The 19,576-nt window shown below is 33.4% G+C and overlaps 1 long non-coding RNA gene and 4 other non-coding genes across 6 annotated transcripts; all 5 read left to right on the top strand.

Moving 5' to 3' along the window:
* The first annotated feature begins 15,475 nt into the window (after positions 1-15,475).
* LOC145108397 (uncharacterized) lies at positions 15,476-16,590 on the top strand. 2 transcript variants are annotated; one of them, XR_013708236.1, is made up of 2 exons: positions 15,476-15,678; positions 15,880-16,590. It is a non-coding gene; the product is annotated as an uncharacterized LOC145108397 (long non-coding RNA). The 2 variants fall into 2 exon arrangements; XR_013708237.1 differs by having other exon boundaries at positions 15,765-16,590.
* On the top strand, positions 16,023-16,110 carry LOC145110537 (small nucleolar RNA R16). The gene has a single exon (XR_013709914.1). It is a non-coding gene; the product is annotated as a small nucleolar RNA R16 (small nucleolar RNA).
* On the top strand, positions 16,187-16,275 carry LOC145110539 (small nucleolar RNA R16). The gene has a single exon (XR_013709916.1). It is a non-coding gene; the product is annotated as a small nucleolar RNA R16 (small nucleolar RNA).
* A 95-nt stretch (positions 16,591-16,685) lies between the features above and the next one.
* Positions 16,686-16,778, top strand: LOC145110559 (small nucleolar RNA snoR8a). Its single transcript, XR_013709936.1, has one exon. It is a non-coding gene; the product is annotated as a small nucleolar RNA snoR8a (small nucleolar RNA).
* Positions 16,779-16,856: 78 nt separating this feature from the next.
* Positions 16,857-16,943, top strand: LOC145110557 (small nucleolar RNA snoR8a). The gene has a single exon (XR_013709934.1). It is a non-coding gene; the product is annotated as a small nucleolar RNA snoR8a (small nucleolar RNA).
* Positions 16,944-19,576: the final 2,633 nt, after the last annotated feature.

Below are 19,576 nucleotides of genomic sequence, written 5' to 3'. Positions count from 1 at the left end.
CTCTCTCACACAAGTTCATGAGTGAGAACGAGCCAGAGGAATTTGAGCCGGAAGCGTTGTTGTTGACGTTCGACATCTGAAATAGAAAAGAGACAAGTTTGATTAGAAATGAATCCCCAATTAAACACCCAAATGCGAAATTAGGGCTAGGACCCAACAATATTATTTACAGATTAGAAAAGGGATATCGTAATCTAACATGTAAATAAATTGAAGGTAAGTGAATGACGATTCACTAATTTCCACCATGAAAAACAAATTAAAGCTAAGTTTTAAATGTATTGAAAACTCCTAGATCTTTTGAGATTCATTGAACTTTTCAATGGCATGTTTAAATCTCGATATGCCCCTCTAGTTTGTGACTGGGATGCCGAGGATCACAAAGCGGGTGTGAATAACCATGCAAATGTACATGGTCCTCTCAATGTTACAATCACCTATTCGACGTGCCGGTTAACCACACACGCTCCATCGAACTATGACAAACATTGAGTCACCCTTTGCCACCTTTGCTTAGAGCCCAATTAGTGTGTCGGTTAGCCACACACGCTCCACTAACGTCTTAGTAAGGGTGCAAAGTGTAATTTCATGGAATTGCATCAATTCACTTTTGCCTAAAGTAACTAAGATTGTGAATTTTTTTTGAAAAACATTTAGTTACTTTATAAATTCATTATACTTTTAATGAGGAAAAGTTTTGCCCTATCCTACTTGTACGGCTAACGACCCTCCACCAATCAAGGAAGCGGTGGGTGAGAGTGGACACCCATTAAACGGTCATTTTATAGGCCATAACCTTATACCCCCCTTATAGATCGGCTTCGTGAATGAGGCCTACTAACGGTAAGACTAGCATTTAAGTTATATATATATATATATATATATATATATATATATATATATATATATATTAATCTTATAATAAATAAAGTATAAGGTTGAATTTTAAACTTGTAAAATTCTAGGGTTTGAAATTTAAATAATTCAAATTAAACTTTTAATTAAAAAAAATAAATTTCAAAACTTGAGGGCAAGTTTTGAAACTTTTCAAAACATTACTAGATTAAATTCGAAAATTATTAGATAATCACATTATTAATATTTATCACATAATTTAATCTTTTCCATACAGGATAATTCAATTCAATTTACAAATGATTAATCTTTATCTTATAAAGCTAGTAATTATCTTAAATTGACAATTATCCATTATTTTGATTTGGATATCAATCACCAAAATAAAAAATCTGATTTTAAATTTGAAAAATTAATTTATGGTAATTATCCAAAGCAAATCAAAGCAGAAAATTCGTAATCCAGCAATCTGTTGTACTCACGTCGTGAGCCTCTATGGTCACGTCGTGAGTTCAATCAAAACAGAAAAATGAATTTTGCAGATTTGAACAATAAACTTTGCATCAAATACATTAGAATGAACAATCTAAGCTCTGATACCACTGATGGGTTATGAGCAAAACAACATTCTTATGGTGTTCATGCAAACCCAAATGCTTGGATCTAGTTTTTCTAATGATTCATGCATATTGTCCAAGACTTGAAGAACCCTATTCTAGCATACAACAAAATCTAATTGAATATCAAATAAACAAGTTAGATGAATACCTTGATTGTTGATTGTTGATCTTGAAGCTTTGAGAACCTTAGCACCTCAAATGTTGTGCCTCTAATGAATCACAAACACCAACAGCAATTGGATGAAGCAAGAGAGAGAGAGAGAGAGAGAGAGGAGAGGAAAAATTCGGCTCCAAGACTTCTAGGGTTAGGTGTAGCCGAATTCTCATGCCCAAGGGGTCCTTATATAGGTGTGGGAATTAGGGTTTCAGTCATTATCCTTATTTGGTTACTTAGCCACCAAGCAGCCCATAAGATAACTCTAGAACCCCCATTATGGACGAATTCTTAAGGCCTTATCCTTAGAATTCGTACACCCTATCATTTAGGGTTTCCTTGACTAACCTTGTAACTATCACATAATTACAATTCAGTCCCCTTAGTTCAATTAACTTCTTTTGACCACAAAATTAATTCTTAATTAATTATTGACCAATGTTAATTAAACAAATATGATTTTTCCTTTAATATATTATTCTTATAATATATTAATAAACCATAATAACCACTTTCTCTATTATTCATCCAGTCAAGTTGCTTTGATGAAGGCAACCCAAAAGGACCATGCACAACCGGGTCAAGTACATACCAAATATAGTTATGGACTTAGACACCAATCCAACAATAAACACCAAAAATACGTAGAAGAAGAATTACAAACTTCGAATCAATGTTTTTAGTAAATTCTCTTATCTATGTATATCACGAGGCGAGAAAGTCATCCAAACTTCCATTTTCCAATTCTTTTATTTTTATTAGAATAATAACATTTTTGCTAACTCAAAAAAATTAATCAATTTGTTTATTGGAATGCAGAAAATAGGAGAGTATGTGGTCACACATGAATAATGAGACCAGTCAATATGAAGCCAAGAATATGTTGCATATTGCAACACATAAACACCATAACATGTCAAAAATTACCATATCTCACCAGTTGTACTCTCAGAGATTTGAACTATATGTCATCATCAGGTCGCAGCTGTTCATTATAGAAGTTCATAGTAAGAGCTAAAACAGTTAGATTGGGGCAGTTTCGGAGAACTTTAAGAGCCGTTGAGAGGTCATTGAGGCTAAAATTGGAAAGTGAAAGGTAAGAAAGAGAATGGAAATTCTTGAAAGTTTGTGGGACTTAGCCTTTGAGTTTGGGATTCCTAGCAAGATTTAGAGCTTTTAACTTTTGCAAGATGCAAGAGTATCAGGTATTATACTAGATATGTCTAATACTTGAAATGCAGGCAGGTTAATGTTAAGTGGTAAAACCCCATTGAATCTATTACCACTTAAATCAAATGCTTCCAAATGGGGGAAAAGAAATAAGGAAACAGGAATAGGGCCTTTAAGAAAATTGTGTGAAAGATTCAGTTGCCGAAGATTATTTAAATTAGAAAATGAATCGGAGCTACTGTCCATTAATATGTGATTCAGGAGTTCTAATCTAACAATCCTACCAGAAGAGGACTTCCAATTGATACCGACCCAGTTGCAGCAACTAGAAAATGAAAAAGCTGATGAATTTGTAGGCCACCAACCATCAATTGGCAATTCCAATCCATTCATGAAACCCTTTAATCCTTTCAGGTTATCAAAATTACATTTCAGATTTTGTGAGCTCAAGTTCTGGGTTTGGTGTTTCAATTTGAAGTAAGTAATTGAGTATAACACGTAAATTCAGACATTCATTATGAAGAATTGAAGATAAAAATCAGATAAACTTAATCATGGGGATGATGGAATGGGGATGATGGTCCGATGGAGAAAGAGAGAATAGAGAAATAGAAACAACATTGAACATACCTGATCGATTCCAGGGCGGAGGTGAGAGGTGGAGCTATCAGTGGTGATTGAAGATTGTCGATTGGAAGGTGCCAAGGTGGACAGGTGCTCCAGCAAACAACGTTGAAGAGCCTAAGTGAGGGTTAGAGGATCGATGACTTTGTTTAGAGTTTGGACTACCGAGAGCTGGGGGGATAGGCCAAACTTTTTGTTTTTGGGCCACAAATTTGCGTAAAATTTATTAGGCTAGACTACTTCTAAGAAAAAAATCAGGGAGGGGGGGGGGGGCACTGCCCCTAAAGATGCTCCGCCTCTGATCACAAGGTAAAGCTTCAAACATAAAAATGCCATTTTTATAAACCAAAATCGATCCATTCATGTCATTAAACAAATATCAAAAACCTTGTCAAAAAAGTGCATGAAGAGAAATAATGTTTCATGTCATTTATGACAAATAGCAACAATTAACTAAATCTAATCTAATATCACTACTAGTCTACTAAGAATAATACTATAAGTTCCAATCTTGGTAATAGGAGAAGATCGTCTATTGCCCATGATTAGATTCATCCTTCCATGCTCCACCTCTTCACTTTCTCTTAGTCCCTGCAAATCATAACCATTTTGAAAACCATATCCAGTATCAAGGATCCAAGAATGAGTAGGTTGTGAGTTATTAGCAAGGTTGTAAAAATCGCTCGATGGTAGCTCGACGGTCGACTGGTGTTAAGGGATTAATCGGACTTGGCGGGGATTAATCGTGGACCATAGATTATTAATAAAATATTAAAATTAATCAAATATTAATATATCTTAAGAAAAACAAGTACTTCAAAATTAGAAAATAATAAAATTTGTAGTTTTAAAATTTGAAAATATGAACATTTTGGTATAATATTTGAAAATTTGATAATTTTGGAGTAAAAAAAAGTTGATTTTTTATATTTTTAAAATTTATTTTTTAATTTTTTTGATTTTTTTTCGACTTTTTTGACTTTTGTTGACCGATTAATCACGCCAAACCCGATTAATCCTAAATTTCCGATTAATACCCTAATCCTCGACGGTTGGAGAACGCCAAGCGATTAATCCACAATTAATCGCCGATTAATCCCAATTTCTGCAATCATGGTTATTAGTTTGAATAGTGTAAATACCTTCCGATGATGGCTTCACTTTGTCATCCTTAATGGCTTGATGTCCTGCAAGTACTTGGGACAGCTTCGTTTCCAATGACCCTTATCATTACAATAGAAGCAAATGGCCTCTTTAGAATCACTAACATAGGGAATATCAGAACTGGGCATCGCTTTTGGGACATTTCTAGATGACCCAACATGGGCCTTTCCCTTCCAATTCTGCTTAGAAGCACCTTTCCTTTTCTTTCCTTTGTTTTGCCAAATGGAAAGGAAATGAGTACTAGTAGAGGTATGAGTTTGATTCTTCTTCATTTCTGACTCGGCCGTTTGCAACAGGTTGTGGAGTTGGGCCAATGTGGTTTTTGCGTTGTTCAAATGATAAGCCAAAATGAACTGATCATAATAAGATGGCAAAGATTTAAGTACCATGTCTATGTCCAACTCCTCGTCGAAATTCACCTTTATCCTTTCAATGTGCTCCACGTATCTTTGCATTCTTTGCACGTGGTTGCAGACAGACTCTCCTTCCTTCAATTTGCAAGCCATTAAAGCTTTGACGACCTTATACTTTTCTTTACAAGCTCTCTTGTGAAACTTTTCCACAAGATCCAAGTTCATCTTGTATGGCCAATAGTCCCCATTGAACTTTTGCAACTCAGGAATCATGGTGGCAACCTTGATGCAAGCAACCTTAGTCGCATCGTCATAATGTTTCTTATAGGAGGCTATTTCTTCAAGAGTAGCAGTGGTCTCATCAATCTCAATGAGTTGTTTCTCGTGGACATACTCTTTGCCCTCGTATCGAAGAGTCGTCTTGATGTTGTGCATCCAATCATTGTAGTTGGTTCCATCCAATGAGAAGCATAAGCATCACCAAAAGTAGACATCTATATAGAAAAGAAAGTAGTTTTAGTTAGATGACAATAATCCTTAATACTTTAACCCATAATTAATATTTAAGGCTAGGATCCAAAATAACAATTCACAACTAAGAAGAGGGATGTCGTAATCTTATCGGAAATTTATGAAGGTGGGTAAAGGCAATTTACCAATTTCAAACTATGAAATTCCTAGATCTTTTGAGATTCATTGAATATTATCAATTGCATGTTTAATCTCATATTATGTTATTCTATTTGTAACTGGGATGTCGAGGATCACAAAAAAAATATGAATAACCATACAAATATGCTTGGAACTCTCGATGTCAATTATCATCTCCAATTAATGTGTCGGTTAACCACACACGCTCCATTAACAATGATAATTTCTGAGATGCCCATTATTACTCTTTATAGTCACTATTAGTGTGTCGGTTAACTACACGCGCTCCACTAACTACATATAAAGTATAATGTGCAATTTTATGGACTAACATACTTTTCACATTTTTCTTAAAGTTACTAAGAGTGGGATTTTTAAAAATGGTTTAGTTACTTTATATCATTATACTTATTAATGGAATTATGTCCTATCAAACCTGTTTGGCTAACGACCCTCCACCATACAAAAGAGCGGTGGGTAAGAGTGGATACCCAATGACGGTCATTTTATAGCCCACTTTCTTAAACTCCCATTATATTATGGCTTTGTGAATGAGGCGTACTAGTGATTTGACTGACTTGTCTTATACATTAAACTTTTAATTATACATATAGTAGAAGGTGTATTTAGAAACTTTTCTAAAATACTAAGTTTAATTTTAAATTTCGAAATTAATATATGTAATTTAAAAATAAACCAATTTTGATTTGGTCTTTATCTTTTAATTAACAATTAATTAAACTAATCGAATCATAAGGATAATTCACAAATTCAAGATATAAGATATTAGATTACCATTTTGAATATTCAAGTTGTAAACAATTAACATAATATTAACTAGAGTAATTATCCTAATCAATTTCAAATTATGCAAAACAATTCGTTGAACAGAGGATTCACCACGACGTGACAATCAATGCCACGTCGTGCCAGAATGAAGAAAAACACAGATATGAAGATCCCCATGTCAATTCTGCCAATTCTCCAAGTCGGGTTTGTATAAGTTCAAGAAATGTACTATCAATTGTTAGATAACCATACACTCTAATACCACTGATGAGTTTTACATGCAATAATGCAGATAAATCCTTATACAAATTAGGTTACATGCAACCTATTAGATCTATGTCATAACACTATTAAAGCAACATTCTATTGAATAACAAGAACCCTATAAACCCTGGCTATTTTCGAAAATCATATACAAGTTAGGGGTTACATACCTTTTCAATTTCTCTTGGAAGCAAGCACTAAAAACCTCGTGCCTCTGATGGTTCACACCCAAACCCTAGCAACTAGGATACTTGAAAAGATAAAAGAAGCTAAGGCAAATTTCGGCTATGCTTTTAGCAAAAGGAGTGGTTAAAAATTAGAGGGTTTAAGACCCTATTTATAGTTAATAAGAAAACCCTAGATAACCATTACTTGATTAAAATAATAATATCTCAAACCAGATAATTATCTGGTTTCCTAGTTATCTTCAAGGCACATTCCATAAGCTCCCAAACCCCTTAGAAAACCATCCATGGGTGGAAGGTTCTGAAACACCTTCTTGTTCAACTATTGAACAATTGCAGCTTATGTCCTTGTACTATCAATCAATCCAATCAATACCAAAATTAATTATAATTAATTTTTGATTAATTCTTAATTAAATAATATTATTTCTAATTAATACATTATTTTCATAATATATTAAGAAATCATTTATTACAATTTATTAATCATATAATAAATCAATAAATCAGTCTCTCTCTCTCTCTCTCTAAAAGTCATCCTATTCAATTACTAGGTTTGAGGGCAACCCAAAAGGACTTTGTTAATAATTCAAGTATATATATCAATTTAGTTATTAGCTTAGACACCTAATCCAACAAGTTAGTGATAGTTCGAACCCTAAGTGGGGGAGAGATGGGTATTATGCTTGGAGGATCATCGATCTGTTTAAGTTTATGGTTTCAAAAGAATGGGTCATAGGGATCTACGGTTCGAGTATGTGAGACGTTGGTTCAATGTTTGGTCAATACGGGATTGCAGAGCAAGTTACCATCAGATGTACGTGCTCAGGAATACAAGGGTTGTCTTCGCAGCATGAAGTTATTGGACAAAGAGCTCATCGTATCCAATGGTTCCTTTCAAAAATGTTGTTGAATAGATCAAGAGGCATTTGGGTCGCTCAGGTTGAGTACCTGTTGTTGACGGATTGTCGACTCATTGTGTAGATTGTTATGTATAGTCTAGGTTGGGCAGTTGTTGATCGGTAAATCAAATTCAAAGTTCGGTATGTTTAGTTCCACATGGGTTTTGTTTAGTGGTGTATTGGGTTAATGGACTAATTGTTAATGATTTCTCGATTGTTGGTTATAGAAGTATTGTTCATAGCGGGCTTGGGTTTGGCAATTGTCCTTGGTTATTGGGAGATCGGACGTCGGAGCGGTGTTTTTTGGTTTTTCAGATGTGGCTTTAGATCTGCGTAGAATCCAATTTTGGCATGTCGCGTCGGCAGGGTTGATGTTTTGGATTGATCCGACCAGGGTTTTAATAGCTTTTCGGAATAAATTTGGAAGCTTTATCGAGTTAGTTACATATTAGTAGGATATGTTTAATTTCAATCAAGGTGTGCGATCTTTATTTCGGCCATTCATGATGATGTTTCTGTTAACAGTTGAGTTTCGTCATTTGGATTAAATCTAATGATACCTCACCCATTAGGTAAGGTTGTGAGGAAGAAGGAATGTAGTAAATCTAGGGTTGGTTATGTGTTTTCCTTGGGAGTGTATGTTGACTAAGTATGATAGCATGAGAACACTTGGTCTAAATTTATTGGTTATAGTTCTTGTTTGGTTAGTATCCTTTCAATTGAAGCAAGACTACAACCACCTATCTCATTCGTTGGTTGTGTAAGACCATGTTTTTGTCTAATTTTGCGTTGGTAGCAACCTGTACTGTGAAATGAATTGTATGCTATAGAAGGGTATGACTCATGATGTGTTTGGTTATAATGGGTTTTGAGCATAACTACAACCTATGTGTTCATGTAACCCTAATTGCTTTGGGTCTAAGTTTTTCACTATTTGAACATGCAAATTGAATAGCAAAGCAAAACCCTAGATCTAGCATATAATTTTCGAAAATTACATAATAAAAGGGTTTTGATGTTTATCTTACTTGTTATGTAGCAATAACAAGAACACCTTGTAGATCCTTGACTATTGAAAGCTTAGTGCCTCAAATGTTGCACCTCTAATGGCTTACAAACACCACTAGCAAGAGGATGGGAGGAGAGAGGAGGGAACTCTCTTAGAAATCGGCTCCACTAGGGTTAGCTGCAAGTGTAGGCCGAAACTCCAAGATGTAGGGTCCTTATATAGCTGAGGGTCCTTATAACCCTAATTGTTGGAGGAAACCCTAATTTCCTGCTTAAGGCTTAAGCAACCCATGGACTCCTCACCTAGAGGCCTTGGATGAAACCTATAGGGCCTCCTTATAGTTTTCGTCCACTCCCATCTAAGGAGTCCAATAGCCCAGTTTTACAACTATCAATGATTTGCAAAACAACCCCTATTCCTTAAATCAGTTCCTATAATCCCAAAATTAATTCCAAATTAATTTCTGATTAAATACTAATTAAATAACATGATTTATAATTAATATATTATTTTCATAATACATTAATAAATCAAATTATTATTCCAAATAATAAATTCAACCTCTATCTCCAAAAGTCATCCTGTCAAGTTGCTAGAGTGAAGGCAACCTAAAAGGACCATGCTACTATCAAATCAAGTACATACCAATTATAGTTATAGGCTTAGACACTTAATCCAACAGTCTCCCACTTGGATAAGTCTAATAACTATGATTACAAGTATGACCTCAAAATTTGACCAACAATCGTAGCTTTCAAAAGCCGCTGTCGAAATCTGACCTAGTCAGTTATGTGTCCTTAAGATAAGGGATCAAATATTCCTCCATTCTACAAAATATTGTATGGACATGAGACATGGATTATAATCAATCTCTCTGTCCAAGGTTTGCTTCCCGATTTCTGATTTATGACAACTAAGAACAGTCTACTAATTGAACACATTAATTCGGTCCAGGCTTGGCCAAGCGCTTTAGATGTCATCATCAAATCATCGAGGGGCCCACAGATATCGCTTTTCCCCGTTAGGGAAAAAGGAACGGATAAACTTTGACTCATATGCTTGTATTATTCACTCATCAAATTAGACACAACAATACGTTTTATAACATCAAGTTACTGATGTGTTTACGTATTATCAATGCACAATTGACTTGTAAACAACAACTCATATGTCTCCCTTTCAAGAATATAAGATACTATCGTCTCAAAATTACTCGTGATAAAATCCATGAAGTAATTCTCTGAGCGTGGGTTAATCCAATACTCAAATCCCCATTTCAAAAGTACTCGTGAATGTTGCAGCAAATCATTGCTATGTCTAAACCCTTAGACAATCTACAACCCAATTCACGACAGTCTTAATTCACTACTTACTTCGAAAGGATGATCGACTATGGATGTTTTGAATAATCCAATTATTCGGGAAGTAAAACATGCGAAGTGAAACACAATAATAACCTAATTAACTATGGTCTCAAAACTATTGAATATAAATAAAACACTTATTATTTAATCACCATATTAATCAGACTTTATTAACTGTATAATGTTTTGATTAATCAACCAAACACTTGAATTAAACATCAGGCATGCCATGTTATAAAGATGCATACTATGTCTCTCTATGGTCCTTCCTTTGTGAATAGATCAATTGGACATAATTCCAATGATACTCATATCACAATTCCAAATCCATATTACAAGCGTAAGAATTTCCAAAATTCTTGTCACAACTAAATGTGTCAGAATCTAAACTTTCATGCAATGATCCTTTTGTGATGACGTGGCCTAGAAGTCACAAAGACTTTGCCAACGATGTCACAAAATGCTCCATTGAAACTGTTTCTTAAAACAATTTCATGGTAATGAAGTATCAAGTTCAAGGTAACTCCTTGAACACCTTCTTTGCTTTAAGGTTTCTAACTCACATTCAGATTCTAATTACCAACTCCCATTATGGAAACTTTTCCATATTTCCATATAACTATTAATTCTGATCAAGAATTATCCTAATCTGAAACATGTCAATATGGTCCGTCCATCTAATATACTTCCAACTGTTCACAAGCAACCAATCTTCAGCGAACCTCAGATTGTTCTTGACAATTGTTTAACAACTTTAGTCACATCTTGTTCCAGTCCTTTTTACTTCTTAATGCCCTAGGCATTTGAAAAATCATAACAAGCGAATATCATAACATATGTAATCAATCCTATATCTGAAGCATATGGGATTTGATACATAATGTCTTACATAAAGACATGACACTTGGTCAATCTCTTGCTATAATATTTCCATGTATAGAATTTCCTATGTTGAATCATTTCAACACGATATTCATATATGTTCATGACTAAGTTCCATTAAATCTAAACTTTTAGATCTGGAATGAAGTATAAGTGCCTTTCTCCCCTAAATCCCTTTACAACAAAACAATTCTCAAATATAACAATTTGCAAATTAAAAACTTTGTTTCCTATAATTAGCATTGCCAACTTGCAATACTTAGCATAACTACTATGCTCACACTAGCATAACAATTATACTCTTGCTAGCATAACAATTATGCTCACTCCTGCATAACGATTATGCTCCCACTAGCTTTGACATGTACCCAGATATCAACTGGACTTCTAGAAATCAATGCTTTTGACTTCTCACTAAAGTTCAGATTTCTGATACGTGATGCTTTGATAAGTCTTCATCTAGACTTCTCAAGCTCATACACCTTTCATTAGATAGCATATGTGTGTGTTTAAACCCTTTCAGAACTTACAAAAATAAGTCTTGAATGTTCAAACAACCCTTTGCCATTTCTCACAATTCGAACTATGAAAAGGGATGTCGTAATCATATACAAATTTCAGAACACAATTATCACAACTGCTAACCATAATAATATCAATCAGATTTAAAATCTACGAGCGAAAGTGTTTCCTCATCATGATTTCCATGAGTTAGAGCAAAAACTTTTTCCACCTAGATTTTATGGTGTATGTGTTCCTATCCATGTGAATTTATCAATTCCAACCTACAATCATAAGATAAGGTTGAGGACAAAACCAAAATCAAGTTTAGTTTTTCCTTTCATGGACTGAACTTTCTTATTCTTAATTTCTTGCTTTCTGGTAGCACAAGGGCCTACCAATGCTTCCATGTTGTTTAAGCAGATCCCTTCCATTGACTAATGTACCATCGCTGACCAACGTGTTCTGCCCTTTGCAGTCAAATGAGAACCATAGAACTCACATGCATTGTCAACTTAACTGGAAGGTGCACAGAAACAAGAATGTGTCAACACGATTAGTTATTAACCCTAGGTCGTGTGCTAGTGATAACTAAAATGTTTATTCTTGATTGACTCTTGAAACTATTCAAGACAATTAAGACTCCCACTGACTTCTTGACATATAAGTTTTTCTGTTAATGAACATTCCTTGACAAGCAAAACCAAATATTCAAAAGTTAGTGTGGGTTCTTATCAAGAAAAAACACTTCTTTTAATTGGTACTAGTTTATCTTTGTTTTAACCAAAACATCACAACTACCAATTTTAAATGTGCTAGAGTAAGAAAACATTTCTACTCCATATTTCATGAGGTGTTATAAACCTACTTAGTTTGAGATGAGCTTCAAGGTACGATTTGTAGTAACTATAGTGTGACTCTAAAACCTGATTCTGAAACGAAGTATGATTCATCTATTGATTAAACTATTTCAACAATATCTGATTCCTCTTCTTAGTTAAAACAAATTCACTAAGATGTCATTAGAGGATCATTTGCGACATAGTTGCATAATCATTAAGATGATCATAAAACATGATACTAAAGTAATCTTCTTTCCTTTCAGATTGGAGAAACCTTTATCTTTCTGTCTAATAGATTCTTCATACTCGTTCTGCCATTCTTTGAAAACTTTCCAAGAATCAGAATTACACTTAATCTTATAAGTATAACCATATTTATTGAACCATCAGTAAATCATGACGAATAGATTTATCGTCCTTTGTGGTGGATCCGACCTGTCCACATCAATGTGTACTAGATCCTTTAGTCCTTTACTTTGATTCACATAAACATGTGATCAACGAATTAGTCTCAATCTTCCAAAGATCAAGAGTCTCATACATCACACAATTCGAATTGTATGACTCCAAGTTTTTATCTAACTAAAACTTGGGCGATGAGAATTCATTTTCACTTGGTTAATTATGAAATTACCACAAATGATATAACAAAGAATCAAAATCATATTTAATATTGCTAATAATAGAAATATAACCACCAATTTTCATAAATGTCATTACAAGGAAATGTAAAGTAAATAAGATAAAACCAAAAATTTACTTTATTGATAAAATGCGGAAAAATTTATCCTTACAATGCAAATATATGAAAACTACATATTTCCTAAGCAATCTATTAAGCTATCATACCTCCTAAGCAACAACTCAAAAATCTGATCCTCGAACCATGCGATCGAAATCAATCTCTCACGATCAGATTCAACTCACTCTTTTCTTCTTAAGCTTCCTTCTTTCTCTTAGATCCTGCAAAAACATCACAATGTGACTATCACATCATGTATTAATAATCTATGAATAATAGCTTAATAGAGTTAGATAGTGGATGTACCTGAAGTAGAGTCATACAACTTGACTTTATTATCTTTGCGATCTTTCAGGTAGACACGACAACTTCGCATCCAATGTCCCTTCAATTAACAATAGAAATATATGGACTCTTCAGGAATGACACATGAGACTCTTCAGTCGACTTTACTATCTCTTGTTGATGTGAATGTATGCTTTATGTATGTGGGGTGAAATAGACTCGGGGGTGAAATAGACTCGTTCGTTATGTGTTTGTTGTCTTTGTGACTCTTGCTGATATGCCTGTTTGTTATATGAACATGGGGTGAAATAGACCCAGGGGTAAAATAGACCCACTTGGTTGAAAAACACTGATTAACTTGAAATAGACCCTGGGTGAATATACCCATTACAACTTCGAGCTGATATATATATATATATATATATATATATATATATATATATATATATATATATATATATATATATATATATATATATATATATATATATATATATATATATATATATATGGAAAAGGGAATATACATTACAGCCCCACCTAAGCTTAGGTACTAAACCTCTTGAAAATACATTGTTTTACTATATAAAGATTACGGTTAATGGATTCACGATTAATACTTCAAGATGTAAATTCAAGATCGACACAATAGGGTTTAGGGTTTAGGGTTTAGGGTTTAGGTTTAGGGTTTAGGGTTTAGATTTAGGGTTTAGGGTTTAAGGTTTAGGGTTTAGATTTAGGGTTTAGGGTTTAGGTTTAGGGTTTAGGGTTTAGTAATGTTCACTTGGGTGAAGTAATAAACGATTATTGAAGAAAGAAAACAGAGATGGTAAAACGATAATGAAAGAAAGAAATGTTATGGAAGATAATATATTTACCAAGTGAAACCAAACCGGGCATATTTAGCATGTTAAAACGACATATTTGAGAGGTTTAGTACATAAGCTTAGGTGGGGCTGTAATGTATATTCCCTATCCCCATATACACACACACACACATATATATATATATATATATATATATATATATATATATATATATATATATATATAGTATGGGGGTTTGGGAAACTCGCTAAGCTTTGTGCTTACGATTTATGTTTAAAATGTTTTCAGGTATTTCTGGTTTCAAAAGGTAGGGGCCGACTTGATTGCACTGCATCCCTTGGAGATTTATTCCGTATTAACTGTTTATGATTTTACTATGATGTTTTGAGAATACTTTGACTTTGATCGTCTTTTGGAACAATGAATGAATGGTTTTGACTACTTAAAAATGAATTTTTGACTAAGTATTTTTGGGATGTTACAAACCATTTCAAGACCATCAGGATTTGGCAGTGATTGAACGGATGCGATTAGTAATGTGAAGAAGCCGACAGAGGCTAGGTAATCGATTTCTTCTTCTGACATGTGCTTTTGGGGAGATGATTGTGTATGGGATAACAAGAATTGAATATTTCGGAGGCGATGTGTCTCAGTCCTTCACTCTAGCATAAGGAACCGTATCAACACATTTTTTTGGACCGAGTCCAATATTTGGATTAAGTCTAACCTTTTAGAAGATGTATCAACCATGGCAATTGAGTTTTTTCTAGAACCAATCCACTTTTGGACCTGATTAAAAAGCAAATCAAACGGACCCTTAATCAAATAAATTGCATGGTAGAAATTTGTTCTTATGTGCTCAATATTTTTAATGTTATTAAATAATTTTTATTTAACCCTTAAATAAAAATGACTTTTTTTACTATATGATTAAATGAACATTTTAAAAAAAAAATTTATCATCATTTCATATAGATAAAAAAGATAAGTAAAAAGAAAAATAGAAAATTACATGTGCAAAATATTACTACTCACACATGCTTAGCTATTATTATTCATTATTATTCAGACATTAATGTGCAAAACATTACAACTCACACATGCTTAGCTATTATTATTGAGAGTTAGAATCGTTTAAATTAATCTCAGGAAAAAAATGTTCCCGCAAATATTTAACAGCAATTCTACACATAAAAAAGTGTCGTCTTAACAAACATTCTCCTCGATAATTTTGATTATTTCGCTGGAATCCAAAAAAATATGTATATTTTAGTAAATAATTGTCATTTGTTCCAGGCTTGAAGCCCATATGATGTTCACAACCAGGCCAACTTTTTGTTGGCCCAGTTAAGTATCGCAAATGCAAACCCTAACTACTGTAAACCCTATTTAATCCCGTATGTCTCTCATAGCTTCAGCATCACAAGTATACATCTCGATTTGTTGTTTTCGGCGATCAACACACACTAAAATCCATGTCGATGTCTCTTCAAGGTAAGACGGAGTTGATTTTGCTAATCTATTGGATTCTATCTCCTTATTTCGAAACAATTAATCTCAGAATCCATGGATTTATTTAGATCGATTTGCTTCTCTTTTTGGGAAAATACAATTTTGCATCTGTTTTACCCTCTCTTTGGGATTAAAATCGAGATTATTCAAGGAGATATAACTGATGCATATAGCTAATTACAGGATGGCTTACCAACGCATTGCATTTCATTGGATTGCATTAGTGTCAAATGGTCCTTCCCATATTCTTTCTCATTTCATAAAACTTTCCGTTGTTCTTTGACAGTTTTGTTTATTGCGTTTGAAAACATTGGTTATTTCTTTGAATTGGCAAATGATGTAATTTCAGTTTTATGCTTAACACACTGATTAAACCATGGTGACTAAAAACTCCGCTTATTATCTGATGCCAATATCTTTTCATCATTTACTTCTAGAGTGAATTAGTTCTACGATTATATCATGTTTTTAGTCGTTTTTGTTGGATTTGGAAAGCAAATGATGCGACACATCAATCTTATACTACACACTGAATATTTTCATGTAGAAAACAACTCTCAATTATCTTCTGATGCTTTTCATGTTTATAAACAAATGATTTTTGGTTTTGAAAAGGTATAATTTTTTTTTTGTAATTTTATCATTCAATTTACATTGAATGAATAATTTCGATGATGTGATTCAGCAGACGGGCGGTCTGAAATGATGCCATGTTGATTGTCTGCATAATATCCTCAACGAGGATTCGAATTCTGAGATTTTTAATGTAAGTCGATGTAGACTTTATTTGATTGTTTTTCGTGTTAGATTTTAATGATTTTTAAATTTTCATGAGCTGCTGTGATGAATATGCAATTTTTATATGTCTGGACTTATGAGACATTGTCTGTGAAATGATGCGCATACTTCTGAGCTTCAAATGATCCATTTTATAACAAAAATAGAATTTTAAAAATGAGAAATTAATCTTGAGTTGGATTTTTTAATAAAGGGCTGCTGTGATTATAAATAAAAAGATTTAATATCTGAATGCTATTTCGATGGCATGATAGACGCTTTTACACCCATAGAATATGAGCACCCATATCGTAAACGTGTTATATATTACTGTTAATTTTTTACAATTTGGCCTATTTAAATAACTTTGGATGAGATTTATTATTGTTGCAGTGATTATAAAAAATTCCTCGTTCTGAAAGCCATAACTATGGCATGACAGACATATTTACAATAGAATATGAGCAACGTTTTTTAGATTTTTAAGTTTTAACTTATAATCATTTATATTTTTTTGTACGATTGTTGTGTTGTTTATTTAGAGATTTTTAAAGGAAATGATAAATAAGAAAGGACAGTAGTTTTATACGGTATTACTGGCCTTTTTGTCAATTCCAAAAGCCTATTGTAATAAGGTGGTGTTTAAAGCTCTTGTTTTTAGTTTTTACAATTCAGAGTTACGCACACCTCCAAATGTTAAATTAAATAATAATGATTGTTGATGAATAATTGATTCCTTACTCATTAGCAATTGGCTTCTGCAAATCTTAGAAATCAAATGAAAACTAATTTGAAGAACAAATGGGGAATTCATAATTCAAAAAAGAAAAAAAGGAAAATCAATAATTTAAGAACTCCATTGAACTATACGATTTCATGCCATTACACTCAAAACATATGATGTCAAGAACAAAAAAAATGAATTCACAATTAATAAACATGAAAAGGACAAATCAAAATTACAACATATTAAATTGAGGTTATATATCCATAACAATACATCTCTAGAACTCGTGAATATGAATATGAAAAGAAGTTGCATCTCTTTTAAGGCAATATTGCCAGCAATCCTTTGATAAACAGACATTAGGGACGAAGAAGGTGAAGTTATGGAAGATGAAAAAAAAATCAAACCTAGAAGATGAACAAAACTCAATCCTTTGATAACCACCGCCGGATGTTGTGTCTCCTCCCCAATTTAATATTTTCCTTGCCATCCTGAGTTGATGGTCTCTCCATGTTGCTCCATCACAATGATTTATTTATGGTGATGGTCTCTTCATGTTGCTACAACACATCAACAAATGACACTTCGTGTGGGCATTGATTAGGCTAAGGTCCCGTTTGATAGTTGCTGACTGAGAAAATGTTGACAGGGAAATGTCTGTCTGGGTAAGAAATCCTGTTGTTTGATTGTACATCTGACTGAATGTGTTTAGTGATGAAAAATGACAATTTACTGCTATTATATATAGTGATGGATGAAGTTGTTGAATAATTATATAAATATACATATTGTCATACAAAATGTAAATTACACACAAATAAAAAATGTCATACAAAATGTAAATTAAACATAAATCATTTAATATCCAAATAAAAACATAATGAAATTTGAAATAACATAATAATTTAATGTAAAGTAGGTGAAAGTAGTTGATTTGCAATCTGATAACACAAAACACGCATATATTCAACGGCTTCTGGACTCCATTCTATGCTTTGTATGTTTTCTCTATCAATTCCCCTACCTTGAACGTCAGGAGTAACCATAGTGTCCTCAAAATTTGTAAACAAATCATCTTCTATATTGTATTTCCTTATAAAATTATGGACTGCGACACAAACAATGACTATGTCTCTTTGCATTGTAAAAGGATAAGGAGTCGTTTGTTTTAAGATTAGAAATCTCGTCTTCAATACACCATAAGCACGCTCAAGAACATTTCTCAGTTGTGCATAAGCATAATTGAACCTTTCTTCTCTAGTTAAATGTTTGCCTCTTAAAAAATCGGCTAACCAATACCTAGTATTGCGGTATGGAGCCATAAACCCACGAGTGTTTGTATTTGCGGCATCACAAAGGTAATATTTATCTGCAAATTAGTGTGACACATATTATATAAAGAAGATAGATAATAAAAATTATATAAAGATTACAAACCTGGTGGAGGAAATGGAAATCAAAAATTTGAATTGAATGCAACTTCTTTTAAAACTCTTGAATCATGTGTTATACCCTCCCATCCAGCCCAAACACATGTGAATATCATATCAAAATCACAAATTTCTATTACATTTTGAAAACATTCTCCTTTTCCTCTTCCCCTATAACGAGTTTGTTGATCAACGGGTACAACCGCATGTACAAGAGTTCCATCTAATGCACCTATTGCTCCGGAAAAAATATTTTTTAACCGTCTATGTCGTTCCAAGTTATGTCTTGTTGGATTAGGAGTTGTTGGTACTATAATTTCTTTTGTAAAACACATCATTGCAGTTAGGACCTCGTGAAAACATTGATGAATCGTTTGTGTGGAGTGATGAAATCTTCCCTTAACCGCGCGAAAACGTTCATTATGTCCTATAACTTGTAAGAACATAGCCATCTTCTCTTTAATGCTTAAAAAAATTGGTTGCATAATAATGCAAATGCCTCTTGTGTAAGACGCATCATATTGAAACATTGTGTAGGGTCTCCGTACATCAGATCTTGCGTATACACATACCCGCTTGAATCATTATCTCTAATTCTATGAATTCTGATTAATATGCGCCGGTTTGTGTCACAACTAGCATTTTGGGCTAGGAATTTTTGTGTATGTGTAATCTACTTTCGATGTATCTTGTAACCTTAAGTATGATGTTATACATGTTATTCATTCAACAACAACAATTCGAATCAAAACTCACTCGTGAAGCTCTAAACCTAATTCAATACGCTAAATTCACTCAACTTTGGGCTTGTAACCCTAACTTTCCGGTTCAAACCTATTATTGGACCAGGATTCACTTATTGGGCCTAATGGGCCAGTAACCCATCAACTTGGTACTTTTGGGCCAAGAATCCACATTTGGGCCTTAATTGGGCCAAAATTCATTA

The sequence above is a fragment of the Lactuca virosa genome, chromosome 4 (genome assembly GCF_052849685.1).
Source record: "Lactuca virosa cultivar CGN04683 chromosome 4, Lactuca_virosa_CGN04683_v6, whole genome shotgun sequence".
NCBI lineage: Eukaryota > Viridiplantae > Streptophyta > Magnoliopsida > Asterales > Asteraceae > Lactuca > Lactuca virosa.
This window is presented reverse-complemented; position numbering and strand designations above follow the sequence as displayed.